At 43.9% G+C, this 13,787-nt stretch overlaps 1 protein-coding gene across 2 annotated transcripts in view; it reads right to left on the bottom strand.

Annotated features, from left to right (window-relative positions):
- MED12L (mediator complex subunit 12L) overlaps positions 1-13,787 on the bottom strand; it is a gene marked incomplete at its 5' end in the record, with an annotated part of 320,500 nt that overhangs the window by 256,020 nt on the left and 50,693 nt on the right. The window lies entirely within an intron of this gene.

Below are 13,787 nucleotides of genomic sequence, written 5' to 3'. Positions count from 1 at the left end.
ACATTTTCTTCCTTTCTGATGATTTTAAGGATGTACTTATAAAACAAACATCTATTACACAAAAATGGCTTTGGAAAATGTATGCAAGCACTGTTCAGAAAGGCACACCCACCCCAAAGCCCTTAAGTAGTGCAAACTAGTGTAATGTGCCTGCCCCATGGGCTAGCAAGGATGCCTTGCCGGCCAGCTCTTCCCCTTGTCCCTCTGTGACTCCTGACCTAGGAGAAGGGATGCCCACACTCATATAAAAAAATATCAGAGGCACAAGCAGGAGATAGAACAGGGGAGGTGAGCGCTTTAAGCAATCACAATTCCAGACACAGAGAACAGACCTATGGTTGCCAAGGGGGAGGACGGTGGAGGAGGGATGGATTAGGAGTTTAGGATTAGCGGATGCAAACTATTACATATACAGAATAGATAAACAACAAGGTCCTACTGTATATAGCACAGGGAACTATATTCAGTCTCCTGGGATAAACCATAATGGAAAAGAATATGAAAGAGAATGTATATGTGTACGTATAACTGAGTCACTTTGCTGTATAGCAGAAATTAACACAACATTGTAAATCAACTATACTTTAATAAAATTAATTTTAAAAAAAGAAATTAAAAAAAGAAATCACAATTCTACTCCAAAAGAATTCAAAATCCCCCCAAACGCAGCTCTTTTAAGGTACATTTTTCTGGCTCCAAGTCAGGGTTCAAACATGCCTAACTAAGGTGTGTTCTGTTTCTATCAATCTGTAAGAGGACTGACCTTCCCAGCAGGCCAGCCCCAGACAGCGTTCCGCCCCGCACTCCCCCACCCCTGTGGGGGACACAAGAGGGGCCGCCTCTTGGACAACCATCTGGACCTTCAGTTATTCTACTCTCCCCAACCAACACAAGATGCCTCAGAACTCAATCAGAAAGAGTAGTGAGCGACAAAAGGTAGGAAATTGGGGAGGAAACAGAAAACGTAGCATTAAAAAAAAAAATCACTAAAATTTTTCAAAAGTATCTGCCCCATGGTCACAAATTAAATCAATGTGTTGCCTTCGACTACCATGAAGAATGTGATGCCAACTTTAGCCCATTCTGTGGATAAAAATGTAATAATTGCATGCTCACAGCCAAATTTCCCCAAGGATTAGTGAAACAGCATTTCAGAAGAAATCATCGTACTGAAACATTACCACACAGTGCTGTTTTCTCATTATTTCGGCAGCAGGTTCTCCACCCTTCTTATTTTTAAAGGAACCTATCTTGACAAAAGTAAGAGTAGAAACTAAACATCTATTAGAAATTGAGTGTTTTGATTTTATTTTTTAAGTACTACTAAAATTACTTGACAACAGTACCCAGAGATGATTAATGACTGCTAAGTTTTGGTCTAAACCACTTGTTCTAATTGTGTCTTATTTAAAACTGAAATTCAAATGCACATGTTAAGCATTGCTCCAGTAATAAGCCACCGCAAAAAGATGAACAGATACTAGGTCAACATTCTGTTCCTAGTATAATCGTTTTTCAGAAAGCACCACCAATAACAGATATTATTGTTAAAATTACTCCCTCGTCCTTAAAAACCAAACAATAAATGATCAATGTCATCATTTTCTGGTGCCCCTGTTATGGACTAATCATCTCATGACCTCACTTGTTCAGCAAAGCAAAATACCAACCATCAGATGAGAGGAGTTTAGCTTAGCTATAATAAGCAAAAACAAAAATAACAAGGATCCAAATCCTAGCTTTTGTGTGCCAAGCCTTGCTATTAACTCACTCTCAGTATGGTACTATTCTCAATGCCCCCTCAGAATATTTTAGCTTCAAGAGCTAAAAATAACACACACATTCACACACACCCCTACTCTGTCTAGGGTATATTTTCTTTTCAAGATTGTTTTTTTTAAAATATAGAAGAAATATGCATTCACTACAGAAAGTTTCTAATGCAGATATGACAAGAGAAAAATCTCATAATCATGAAAGTTTTATATTTTTTCAGTTTTCTTTTTTCCTTCTTGTGTGCTTGACTGTTTACATAAATATATGTACACCTTTTCAAGAATCTGAATATATCATTCCACAATTTAAATTCCTTTTAAAATTCAAATGGAATTCAAATATAGACCTCTTGGTCGTTTATTTTAAAACGGTATTTAGGGCTTCCCTGGTGGCGCAGTGGTTGAGAGTCTGCCTGCCGATGCAGGGGACATGGGTTCGTGCCCCAGTCTGGGAAGATCCCACATGGCACAGAGCGCCTGGGCCCGTGAGCCATGGCCGCTGAGCCTGCGCATCCGGAGCCTACGCTCCGCAACGGGAGAGGCCACAACAGTGAGAGGCCCACGTACAGCAAAAAATAAAAAAATAAAAAAAATAAAACGGTATTTAACTGACATTAAGTTATCGTATCAATCAGACCGATTCAGAGACCTGGGACTGAAGGCAGTCCAGTGTGAGCTAATATAAAAATTAGGATGCACACAAAATTTTCATTAAAAACAAAAAATAACAAACAGCCACCAGTACTGCACTCCTTAAAATTATTAGATTCACTGACACCTCTCATGCGTAGTTAGGACTGATCATTAAAAGGGAGAAATGAGGGCAGCAGCAGTGGCAAGACACACAGTGGTTCTCAGCCCTGAACGCAAATGCCATCACCAGAGGGGCTTTTACCAAACGCCAGTGTCTGCGGCCCCATCCCACCAGATTCTGATTTAATTGGTCTGGAGTGGGGACCCAGTCCTAAGTGATAAAAAGGAAATAGGAATGGTTAGAGATCTTAGGGAAGGTGGGGGAGCGAGGTTAAGGAGGTTCAAAGGTAGAAAGATGCGGAAAGCGATGAAAGAGGCTGCTCTGAAGGTGGACCAGTTCTAAAATCGAGCAACTCAGAGGCTCTGGCTACATCTCTAGTTCACTGATGTCAGGTAGAACTCAAGGTCCACGAAGCCAGATTATTAGAAAGCTTACGAACGTGAATGTTACTGACGGTGGGTCAGGGGTCAGCACTGAAAAGAATGACCCGTCCTTTTCACAACACTCTCCCTAGCATCCAAGAATCCTGTAGCCACGGGCTTCCCTGGTGGCGCAGTGGTTGGGAGTCCGCCTGCCGATGCAGGGGACGTGGGTTCATGCCCCAGTCCGGGAGGATCCCACATGCCGCGGAGCGGCGGGGCCCATGCGCCATGGTTGCTGGGCCTGCGCGTCCGGAGCCTGTGCTCCGCAACGGGAGAGGCCACAGCAGTGAGAGGCCCGCGCACTGCAAAAAAAAAAAAAAAAAAAAAAAAGAATCCTGTAGCCACTACTCCTCTTTGTGGATGCCTAACCCCCAAAACAGAAGGGATTTCAGAGGCCATGCAGTTCACCCTACCATACAATAGATCCAGGCACTGCAGGCGTAACTCAAGGTCACACAGGTAAACCAGAAGCACACAAACAGGTGTGAGATGCCCCACTCCAGGACATGAAAATACATAAGTTGATAAATACATGATAGGTGAGAAGAGAGACGTGTCAAGTTACATTAAAAGATGATCTCCGAGGCTTTGTGACTGCCTGGAGGGGTGGGATAGGGAGGGTGGGAGGGAGGGAGATGCAAGAGGGAAGAGATATGGGAACAGATGTATATGTATAACTGATTCACTTTGTTATAAAGCAGAAACTAACACACCATTGTGAAGCAATTATACTCCAATAAAGTTGTGAAAAAAAAAAAGATGATCTCCCAGGGCCTGGAATACCTGCAGTATTAATAAGAGAACTGGGAGCTCAGCAGAGGAGGAACATCCACCCTGGGGGCAAACACAGAGCACCCCAAATGCAGCAACGCTCACGGAGAGGGCGTCCTGGCAGCGTGACATAGCAGAGAAGCAATACAGGGCCGCACTGAGCACTACCAGTAGAATGAACTTAGGGACAGGAGGGCCCTGGGTCCAAGTCCTAGCTCTGCCACTGAGTCGTGAGCAAGGCATCTAGCCTCCGCTAAACCTCAATCTCCTATTCTGCATCAGGGATCAATAATACATCCAGGTCAGTTACTGTAAGGATGAGTTACGTAGCACAGTGCCTGCACTGCAGAAGTTGATCAATAAGCGGTTGCTATCATCATTATTACTGGTATGAAAAGTTTTTAGAAAGGAAACTAAAGGTTAGACCTTGACTGCCCCTGATGTTAGACCCTGCTTCTGCCTCAGCTGAGCTGCAACGCCTAACATAATGCTCTGGATAAGTGTTTATGGACGCAATCAACGTCAATTTCATGGTTCCAAAACCTTCGGTGGATCTGCAGTCTTTGATGAAGTGAGGTCAAACTCCTTAGCTGGGAATTAAAATCATTTCAAATACTATCTACCGTTACATACTCATACACACTCAAGGTGCTAGCTCAAGGTGTTTTCTCTCTGACTCTCATGCCTATGACGCTCTATCAGCAGGACCTTCCATAACCACCTGTGTTCAGGGCTGGGAATATTTCTGGGCCCAATTCACATGTCACGTCTCGTGTAGCCTTCCCTAGTCTCTGGACACCACCCCACCACCTAGCGGGGATCTCTTTCTCTCTTCTCTAACTGATGTATTAGAATTTCCTCCATCTCTTTCATTCCCCATAAAACTATTCTTTACGTGCTCAAGATCTAAGTATTGACTTTGAGTCAATACACTATAAAGTCCTCCCAAAATAAAGCGACTAAATCAAGTTCCTCCGCAATTATCCTGCCTATCAAATCTTCAAACAAACATCTTCGCTTTCTAGTTTAAACTCATCACTGCAGACCTAGAAGGTTTCAAACACCACTGTAGGGAAAATGCCAAATTCCCTCTCTAGTGCACTCCGCCTTTGTTACAACCAATGCAACTAGAAGCGCCCGTTCATCAGTGTGCTGCAAGAGGCCCACGCAAATACAGAACTTTCTGTTCTTTTTAATAAACTTCCAGTAAATGTAAGTATAAATATAAACTTTACACACACACACCCTAATATATATATATCCTTTAGTTTTGTGAAGGCTTATTTTCCTTGCTAAATTCTTTCCTTTTATCAAAACCAGTGGGAACCTACTACATAAAATAGATGCAAGAAAGCTTGCTTTGTAAAAACTCCAACCGAGTCCAGAGACGAAGGTGCACGCCTTTAAAGTGATCCACTTGAATCGGCACTTAAGTCAATTCCAATGACGGGCTCCTCAGTGGAAAAACCTATATCCTCAAACATTCTCCCTGAAGCTACACCACTACAATAAAAGGTTCTTGCCTCTCCACAGTGAGAACGAACAGACCGCTTCTCAAAACTGCAGGACGTAGAGGATTTAACCAGCCCGACTTTGGTGCAAACCTGCCTTCGGTGCAGACAGATGGGAGGGTGGGGAGGGTGTGGGGGGGAGAAGGAAAGTTCAGTATATATAAGCTGCTGCACCCTCCACCTGTGAGCCCCCAAGAAAATGACTGAAAGATTTTCTCGTTTTCTGTTGTTAAAACGCTTTCTGGATCAAAGGATGCCATCAACAAAGTGAAAAGGCAAACTCACAAAATGGGGAGAAAATATTTGCTAATCATTTATCTGACAGGGGACTTGGAGCTAGAATATATAATGAATGATTACAACTCAATAATAAAGAGGTGAATAATCAATCCATTTTTTTAAATGGGCAAAGGATCCGAATAAACATTTCTCCAAAGAATATAAACAAATGGCCAATAAGCACATGAAAAGATGCTCAACGTCAATAACCACCAGGGAAATGCAAATCAAAACCACATTAAGGTACCACTAGGACAGTTATAAATAAGAAGACGGATAATACCAACTTTTTGGTGAGGATGTGTGGAAACTAGGGTCCTCATACATTGCTGGTGGGAATGTAAAATGATGTAGCCACCGTGGAAAACAGTTTGGCAGTTTCTCAAAAGGTTGAACATAGAGTTAACATATAACCCATCGAGTCCACAACTAGTTATATACCCAAGAGAAAGGAAAACACATGCCCACACAAAGATTTGTACACACTTATAGCAGCATGGTTCATAACAGCCAAGAGGTGGAAGCGATTCAAATGTCCATCAACTGATGAATGGGTAAATAAAATGTCTGATATGCCTATAATGGGATACCACTCAGCCATCAGAAGTCATGAACTACTGATACATACAACATGGATGAGCCTTGAAAACATTATACTAACTGACAGAAACCTGTTTCAAAGAACCACATATGTTATGATTCCCGTTAGATGAAATGTCCACAATAGGCCAACCTATAGGGCTGAGGGGGGCTGATGGGAAATGGGGAGTGACTGCCAATGGGTACGAGATTCCCCTCAGGGTGATAAAAATATTCTAAAATGTAATGATGGTTTCACAACTCTGTAAACACATGAAAAACCTCTAAACTGAACACTTAACATGAACTGTAAAACAGTATACATGGTATCTCAGTAAAGCTATTATATAACTTTTTAATGTTTTCTTGAAATACCTTACTACCAATAAAAATTCATCAGCGTTTCATGAAGTAAAAGAAAAGACTACTCCGCACGGATGAAAAGTAATCCACGACGAAAGGACGAGACTTTGAGGGGCCCAGGGAGGAGGTGTGGTTAGGGAGGAGAATAAGGGTAGAAGCAGGCATGGCCAAGAGGGTGAACAGTTAAACCTGGGTGATGCGTAACAGGGACTTTATTACATTCTCCTATATTTGTCTATGCTTGAAATGTCCATAATAAAGGGCTTAAAAAAGTTAATCAGTTGAATTCTATAAAACGATTCACAGGAAACCGGAAATCCCATATTCGGCCACTGGTCAAACTTGGGGAGTGAAAGGCGGGGCGGGGAACAGAGTGCTGGATAAAGAAGAGCCCCAGGGAAAACTGCTGCCTCAGGACGACGGGAGACCAAAGGAGAGTCACCCCACCGGCTGGAATGTTGGTTCTGCTGAATGGACAGTTACTGAGATCAGGCCCTCTGGCTGAAACGCAGGAAATGTACGTGTGTTTGTGTGTGTGTGTGTGCGCGCACGCGCGTGTGTGCAGGTGGCGGGGGTGGGGGGTGTGGAATGGATGGATGGGCTGTTGTCACTCCGTGGAAATGCTACGGTGCAATGAATTCCTGAATCTTTTTTTATGCTTTACGTTTTCCTCTCACTTAGAATTAACTGTACAACACTGGGGCTAAATGGCAAATAGTGAATATCTGTTTTTGTCTGGATGAGTAATTTTACCATGTTATTTTTAACTGGCTATTTCTCTCTGGTTTTACTTACTGGCAATGACACTAAGTACTGTCACTTGGGGATCAAGGTGACAACTCAAGAAAAAATAAAAATCATGGGCATTTGGCAGCAAACATTAAATGCCTACGGAGGGCCAGAAGCTCTCCCGGGGTCTGGAGCTACAAAGGTGAGAAGAAAGCAGTGCCCACCTGAGATGATTCATCCTTGAGGTAGAGAGACACACAGGGACACAGATATTGACAGCAATGAGATAAGCGCTCTGACATGCCATGGGACACAGGAGATGAAGCAAGGGGATGCTTTAGCCAAGTCTGGAGGGAAGGTACAAAGGAGTTCCACAGGGAGCAAGAGCAGTGTGTTAACATCCCAGGCCATGCGGACAGCAGCAAGGCAGAGGGAGAAAGGGTCCCCCGTGAGGCGAGGGAGGTGGCCCAGGCCAGAGGTCCTCAAACGCGATGGCAGAAAATGGTCACCAGAGGGCGCCAGTTGGCTAAACATACCGATTTAGCTTGGACTCCGAGATTTCCACCCTGTGAGTCTGGACTGGGGTCCAGAAATCTGCGTTTATAACCGATAGCCCAGGCAGTAGTGACAAGCTATGGAGTTTGATCTTTTGCCACGAATGACTCAAAGCCATTGAAGAATTTTAAGCAAAGGAGAGAGGAGATCAGATATGTAAATTAAGAGTCTCTCTCAGAAGTTGCAGTTGGGGGGGCGCGGTGGCAGGGACGGAGACAAATTGAAACGAGGCTGCAAAATCCAGTGAAGAGGTGACTGAGGAGGGTACAGAAAAAGAGGCAGGTAGAATTGTAAGCAACCTGACGGTGGAGAGGGAGAAACAGAGAGGGGTGGGCAGCTTCCGGATCTCCCTGTGGGGCAGCTGAGCAGATCACGGTGCCATAGAACGGGACGTGGAACAGAGAGCGGGGCGGGGGGAGGGTAAGGGGGCTAAATCCAACGCATTTGTTTTCATGAACGTGTTGTTTTAATTAAACTTTATCTAGAGATCATCATAGATTCACATGCAGTTGTAAGAAACAATATGGAGAGACCCCATGTACATTTTACCTACTTTTGCCAAACATTAACACCTTGCAAAACTACAGGACAATATCACAACCGGGATAGTGACATGGACACAATCCGCCGATCTTATTCAGGTGTCCCAGATATTCATGGGAAGATGTGTCCAGGGGCAGGCGGATACACAGGTCTGACATTCAGAAGGCTCAGGGTGAAGATATGGATGTGGGGAGCTCTATCATACGTGGGTTCAAGGCCTAAACGACGGGACTAGGACCGCAGAAGTACCCAGCGGACACAGCCCCAGGTGTAGGAAGGCTTATTCTGCAGAGTAAGAATACGGCTTGTGCACTAACTCAGCCCTCTCCTGACAGCTCAGCGTATGTTTCCTCGCTTGGTGGTGAAGAACCCAGGTTCTAGACTCAGGTGGTCTGGTTCCTGTCGCAGCTCGAATCACTTAGCAGCTTTGGAGTCTCGGGCAAGTCACTCAGCCTTTGGATGCATCAGTTACTTGTCTATCAAACAGGCTGATAAGTGTTACTTAGCCTATATGGCTATTTTGAGAATTAAGTAAGATATAAGATGCTTAGAACTGGGACACAGTTTGCTGTGTCACAGCACAGTGTGCTTCTGAGAGGAAGCAAGCTTGCATGATTTACAGGCCGGGTGGCCAGGAGCCCCCAGATGGGCAGGAAGTAACCTTGGCTGGAAGTAGGAACTCTCTGGCCGAGACAGGAAGACAGGTGAGGACTGGCTGCTGCACGTAAGTCCGTACAGGTGCGTGTCGGGGTGGAAGCGAGCAGGTGGCTGAGGGAGACTGACAGAGTCCGCTCCTCTCTGAAGTCCAAGAGAAGGGTGGTGAGACAGGCTAGGGAGTCTGCAGACAGAGGTGAAGGTGCAACCAACCAACCGCTCTGAGGAGGGAGGGACAATGCCCCCCCAAAAGATAAGGGCCCTTACAGGGCAATATATAAATAACTGTGCAATTGTGTGACTGATGCTTAATGCCTAAGGATCTCAGGGTGAAAAAGAGACCAAGCGGCCAACCAAGGAAACGGGCGGCAAGGTCTTGGGCAGGGAGAGGAGGAGGCGCTGACGAGGAGGGACCAAAAGAGACTCGAGTCCCAAAGCAGCAAGGAGACTCCTAACCGCCTGCCTGCCTGTCTTCGAGAAGCCGGGCAGCATCTCATACCTGAGGACAGCCTTTGACCCTTTTCTTGGTTTTCCCCTCTCGCTGTCAGGTCTCCGATTCCTGTTCCCAGGCTAATGCAGACAAATGCTAACTGTTGCATTTAGGGATTTTTTTTCCCAGTTGTCCTTTTTCTCTTTCAACCCCATAAGTGCATCTGAAGCCAAAGGCAGAATCCAGTTTTAGCGCCTGGAACGATAATGCCGTATCCCGCCCATCAACCACAGCACGAGTTTCTGGGCAGCACCGCTTCGCGGTTTCCTCCTGACAGTGGAGCACGTGCGAAACGCCAGCCGTGACGGCCCCACCCCTTCTGGGGGGAGGGTGGGGCGTTGGAAATGAATGTTCTAGTTATCAGAGGGCGAGTTCCTCAAATCCTTCCCAACTTTTTTTTTTTATTTGTTTCTGCTTTATAACAAAGTGAATCAGTCATACATATACATATGTCCCCATATCCCTTCCCTCTTGCGTCTCCCTCCCTCCCACCCTCCCTATCCCACCCCTCCAGGCGGTCACAAAGCACCTTCCCAACTTCTGAGCGAGCGACGGCCTTGGCCTAGCAGAGATATTCCTCTCATGGAATAACAGGGATGTTATTTTTCCAAATATTAAAGCGGTGCGTTTACGTAACCCCGTAGGACAAGTCCCCACCGCCTTCCACATCTGAGACCAGGCTGAGGACTCTATCGCCCCAGGAGAGGACAGCTAGGGCAAGACAAGAGCCTCGAGGAGGAGACCACGGATCGGCCTCCCTGTGAACAGGAGAACATGCCTCTGAGCGTTCCTGCAGCCTCGGGAATAAAGGGGGGCCCTCCTGAGGATTTGTGGGGAGGAGAAACGCAGGCGCAGTGCGGGTGAAAGACCCACTGCCGGCCCTACTGGAGGCGCCAAAGCTACTGAAATTACACTACATCGGACGCTTGGTTACCCTTGCCTCCAGCTTCTGCTACAGAGGAAGCAGTAGAAAGCCCCAGTCATTTGTGGAGCAAAAATAAACTACATTTTCTTTTTTTTTTTTTCCTTTTTGCGCTTTGCATTGGAATTTAATTCCATGACCAGTTGTGCTTTGAGTAAAGTTTCTACAGTAAGAGCGGCACTGTGTTTACTTCTTAGGTCCTAGACGTAGTTGCTGTAAAGTCTGTAATTCTGAACAAGAGTCTTCCACTAGGACGCGAATACAAATACTACAGACATCACATCGCCAGATAACTGTGCAAAGAAACTCCAGACCAAAAGGCTCTAAAACACAAAAACGCTTACACATCATACAGACCACGCAGACCCATCCCCCGTGTCCTCTCCTCCAGCACTCACCTGGTTTTATTTTGCTGGAGATTCCAAGACCGTATGATATATTGTACAGTACGATATCATATATCAATATGATATGTTTATTTCCATCTATTCATCTTAGTTGTGTTACTCTCACAAAGATGTTCCAACTGACCATTTATCGACCCTTAATGTGTTTTCTATCCTGTCAATATATTCTATATATTCCTCGACTCCAAAATCATGGTGAGTTGAAATGGGCAGAAGAGCCACTTTATTGCAGGGATTTCATTTGGAAGATTATACACATTTTGTCTGAAAATGACCCTGAAACTTAGAGTAAGTCTTTTTTAACTAAAAAAAAAAAAAAAAAAGCTTTCTATTCATCATGGAATTAACATTCCCGTACAAATTGCAAAAAGAAAAAATCCAGCTTTTATAAGTATTACAAAGTTAGTAGCTCAGAGCCCCTTACAAGAGCAAGGCGCTCTGTGCACGGCACGGAACAAGCACCCATTTTCTGAAAGGAACGTAAAAACATGCACTAAAGATACACATAAAAATACATTTCAGAAGATACACAAGAAACGTTACAACAATTCCTTCTGAAGTGTGTGACGAGGGGCTGCAGGAGGACACAGTGAGGTGACACTTCACTGCGCCCTTTGGGGTATTTTGTGTTTTTCTACCATGGATATGCGTTACCTACTTTAAAAAAATTTTTAAGTCACACAAGCAGCTGTCTTTTCTCAAAATCCTCCTGTTTATGCTTTAAGCAATAGATCTACAAGATGCACGACAAATAAAAAAACTCATGAAACACTGAGCTTTTTGAGACACCTCTCACAGCTCACTCCATCCCAGCCTCACAGTCGCCCCTCTGATATGAGCCGCTTAGAAACTCTGCAAAGCAAACAGGACCCAGAAATGGAAGTCCAGGATGGAATTCTCAGTTCTCCCACTTTCCATGGATCTTCTCACCCTAATTTGTAAAATGGAGATACCTAGCTACCTCAGAGGGATTTTGTGAGGACTGCCCCAACTGACAATATATAAAACCAGGCTGCAAGCTACAAAAACTTCTAACAAACAGATATTTTTGCTGTATATTATGTTCCAGGTTTAGATGTACATGTACGTATGGATAGCCACAGACAGCAAAGAACTAAATTTTAGTTAAATTGGGACTCTGATCACTATTTTTATCACACATTCATTAGTTCAACCAGGAGTCAACATTCAAAGTGACTAGAAAACAGAGAGACTGTTGAGTGGCAATGGGTTCTGAACAGGAAATTCAAGACCAGGTAATTCACCCAAACCAGCAAGACCAGCAGAACCGACAGTGGTAAAGACCAAAGCAAATACAGGACACATAAAAGAACTATAGGGGCTTCCCTGGTGGCGCAGTGGTTGAGAATCTGCCTGCTAATGCAGGGGACACGGGTTCGAGCCCTGGTCTGGGAGGATCCCACATGCCGCGGAGCAACTAGGCCCATGAGCCACTACTGAGCCTGCGCGTCTGGAGCCTGTGCTCCGCAACGAGAGGCCGCAATAGTGAGAGGCCCGTGCACCGCGATGAAGAGTGGCCCCCGCTTGCTGCAACTAGAGAAAGTCCTCGCACAGAAACAAAGACGCAACACAGCATTAATTAATTAATTAATTAATTAATAAACTCTTACCCCCAATATCTTCTTTAAAAAAAAAAAAAAGAACTATAAATGTAACTCATTTGCTCTCAGTTTGCCAGAGAGGAAGACAACTAGCTAATTTAAGACCAAGAAATACTTTTTAAGATGTGAAAACAAAACAAGGTAAAAATTTCCCAATTTTTACTTAAAGGCTAGATTTCTTTAGGGCCCAGCTCATATTTAACTCTTATAGAAAACCTCCCCTAATTTTTCCAGCCTCCCAGTCGTTTCCTATATGATTACCAGTAATCATGTACTGACTGTTGCTCTGTGTTTTATGTATGCCTCTTGTTTCCACAAAAATGCCTTTAAGGCAGCCCCCTTGAAGGCAGACAGCACAGCCTCCATTTGGTTAAAAACTTCACAGCATCTAGGCCAGTGCAGAGAATCTTAATATACTTTTTTTTAAACTAAATCACTCTTTATTCAAATGAAATATAATAAGTTCTCTGAATGCATTTCTCTAAGAAATTCAAAAAGCAATCATGAGCAGACATTACCTTTAACTGATCATAAACACACACACACACACACACACACACACACACAACCAACAACCACCACCACTCCCACATACTAGCATTCTAACATGGGCCCGGCTATAACATTTTTACTTTAGAAAAAGCTGAAACATGTTTCCATAGGGCAACAATGTGGAATGCAGAGTGACACTGTAGCATATTAAACTCGATGAGAACATTTAAAAGTGTATATAAATCAGGAAAGTACAATGGCGGTTGACAGAGGTGGAGGGAGGGCAGGGGGGGAAAGGAGAGTTTATTTAACGAGTACAGAGCTTCAGTTTTGCAAGATGAAAAAGTTCTGGAGACCTGTCGCACAGCCATGTGCAGACAGTTAGACTGTACTATACATATAAAATGGTCAAGATGATAAATTTGATGTGATTTTTACCTCAATTTTTAAGTCTGTGTAAATTTTACATATCCAATTAACTGAACAACTACACACCTGGAAAAATATAAAAGTCTTCCAATTTTTGTTAAGGTCCCAAGCAGCAAGCACTTGGCTGAGTGAAAAGTAAGCTCTCGTAATATTACCTAAGAAGAACTAAAACTCTAATGCATTCCCTGAGCTTCCTTCAAATCTTTTGCATGAAACACATTTTTTTTCAGCAAGGTACCTTCCAGAAAAGGTATCAACAACACAAAAATAGAGAGTAATAATTTGGGACTGAGATTAGGCTTAGCTAACTTTTTATTTATATCCAAGTTACACTTGCACGTGTCTTAGAGTCCAATAGCTCTATATGACTTATTGTGAAAACCAGCAGCCCACTGTCCATAAACGCCTCCATTTCTCATTCCCCAAAAGCAATTATTTTCAATTCTTTCATCCACTGTGTTTCTTTTGTTGACCGCTTTATCTCTAAATA

The sequence above is a fragment of the Hyperoodon ampullatus genome (genome assembly GCF_949752795.1).
Source record: "Hyperoodon ampullatus genome assembly, chromosome: 5".
Lineage (NCBI taxonomy): Eukaryota > Metazoa > Chordata > Mammalia > Artiodactyla > Ziphiidae > Hyperoodon > Hyperoodon ampullatus.
The sequence above is the reverse complement of the archived record's forward strand: the minus strand, read 5'-3'. Positions and strand labels throughout refer to the sequence as shown.